Genomic DNA, 2500 nt, shown 5'->3' on the forward strand with positions numbered 1-2500 from the left:
AGAGAGAGAGAGAGAGAGAGAATGGGATGAAGAGAGAAAGAGAGAGTTGGATAGAGGGAGCGAGAGAGAGAGAGAGAAAGGGACAGAGCGATAGAGAAAGGGCGGTGAGGAGAGGGGAGAGTGAGAGAGAACATCAATGTTTGTAATGGAATGTTTAATGAAGCATGAATAGTCCTAAAAGAACATCAATGATTGTGTGTGTGTGTGTGTGTGTGTGTGTGTGTGTGTGTGTGTGTGTGTGTGTGTGTGTGTGTGTGTGTGTGTGTGTGTGTGTGTGTGTGTGTGTGTGTACGTGTGTGCGTGTGCGTGTGTGTGTGTGTGTGTGTGTGTGTGTGTGTGTGTGTGTGTATACGTGTGTATACGTGTGTATACGTGTGTGTGTACGTGTGTGTGTACGTGTGTGTATGTGTGTGTGTGTGAAGTGGGGGCAAGGGTGGTTGGGGCGGGGTATGTATGAGGGTGTGTGTGTGTGTGGGGGGTTTGTATGGATGTGTGTGTGTGTGTGTGTGTGTGTGTGTGTGTGTGTGTGTGTGTGTGTGTGTGTGTGTGTGTGTGGTGTGTGTGTGTGTGAGAGAGAGAGAGAGAGAGAGAGAGAGAGAGAGAGAGAGAGAGAGAGAGAGAGAGAGAGAGAGAGAGTGTCAGAGGGGAAGACGATTAGCAAACTAAATCAAGTAATTGCCCATTCATAAATGTGATGTTTTTATGAATATTTACTACGTAATGAGCTAGTATTACTATGTAATTAGCAGTATGACAGAAAGTTAAGCAGGATGATGTCTATGACTGATTACACCAAATGACAACCGTATTATGTATGAAATTTTTTTTAACAGCAAAACTTACTGTACTTTGGTCATGCTAGTGTTACGTACAAACCCCAATTCCATAGAAGTTGGGACGCAAGGTTAATTGTGAATAATAACAAAATACTGCCATTTTCAAAAAGTCTGGGTCTGACATTAGTTGGAGAACGGTACAAAGAAAATATATCAGCCATCAAAACTGACCAAAATTATTGTTTTGGGGGATATTCATGAATAAGTAAATCCAACGCGTCTCAAAAGAGTTGGGACGGGGACAATAAAAGGCAGCAAATGTCAAGGAAGACTAAAAACAAAACAAAGGACAACACTTAACAGTTAATAGCATTAACCGATGAGATGATTTTATATAAAAACAGTGTTGATTTCTATCTTGGACATGATTTCAATAGCTTCAATGGTAGGTGTATTCCTTGTCATGTTTTGCAATGTTTTCCTTTCTGTAGTGCTTACAGTGTGGCAAGTCTTGATCAAAAGTCCGTCATTTTATGTCCTGCTGGTCCTTATGTTGGAGTTAAACTGTTAAAACATAGTAGAGAATGCAATTTGTCCTTATTATGTGGCAGTAATTGAAGATCTCCCTTCAAAATATAAAGCACGAGTGGCTTTTCATGCTGTTTAAAACCCATGTATTTCATTCAGTACTGTATTCAATTCTACAGGTGAGTTAGAACAGCTTAACCAATGTACTACTGCACCCCCATGCCATCATGGAGGCTGACTTTTGAAGTTAGCACTAACACAAGTTGCATGGTCAATTTTCACTGTAGTACAGTATGTGCAGTATGTGCAAGACTATTATTTTCAAAAAGAATTGACTCTGCTGACTTCTGCAAGCAAATTACAGTTTCTCATGTCTTCTGGGTCTATTTCAAGTGAGCTCGGGTGGATAGGGGAATGTTAAACCTCTCTATCATTTGCACACATGAAGCGTCCTTAATATGGTCAAGTTTTAACTAGCTGTAATTCTCGGAGTGCTAGAGTGAGACTACAGCCAATATATATTTCATGATGTTATGAACCTATACAATGATTTTAATGACACAAATATGTCTTATATACACTCAATCACGGTAAATCAAGGGAATTCAAAACTTTATGTAATAACTATGGTAAATGTTCCCTTTGCATCTTTAATTCTGAGTGACTCAGCCTCTCTGTGATTGTCTTACACCTGGACACTCAAATTATACATCAGTACAATTCATTTTGAAATGTTCTTAATTTTTGTTTTATCTTATTTGGATGTTTATAACATTTCACCAACTTATTTGAGACGTGTTGCAGTTATCAAATTAGAAATGAGTACATATGTCCCCTAAAACAATATTTTTTCTCGGTTTTAACACTTGATATGTTGTCTTTTCACTATTCTCCATCTAAGGAATGTATTGAATGTTTTGAAAATGATAGCATTTAGATTTTATTCTCAGTTTACCAAACGCCCCAACTTCACCGGAGTTGGGGTTTGTAGAAGTAATAAAAAGTCCCATTTCTTTCTTGTGTAGTCCCATCAGAGGCAACCAAATCAAACCACGATCGCTGAAGAAACTTAAGGATCAAAATGTTAACATAAAGTATATATTTTGGAGATTATACCGAGTGTGTAGACACTCTATTTACTACCTGAGTCAAAGGCGTGCACAGAGTAAGGTGGTACTAAAGCACTTGCCCCTTTG

At 38.7% G+C, this 2500-nt stretch overlaps 1 protein-coding gene across 1 annotated transcript in view; it reads left to right on the forward strand.

Moving 5' to 3' along the window:
* cacng3a (calcium channel, voltage-dependent, gamma subunit 3a) overlaps positions 1 to 2500 on the forward strand; it is a 12747-nt gene that overhangs the window by 1021 nt on the left and 9226 nt on the right. The gene's annotated exons all lie outside the window — the stretch shown is intronic.

Source organism: Engraulis encrasicolus, chromosome 1 (assembly GCF_034702125.1).
Source record: "Engraulis encrasicolus isolate BLACKSEA-1 chromosome 1, IST_EnEncr_1.0, whole genome shotgun sequence".
Classification (NCBI taxonomy): domain Eukaryota; kingdom Metazoa; phylum Chordata; class Actinopteri; order Clupeiformes; family Engraulidae; genus Engraulis; species Engraulis encrasicolus.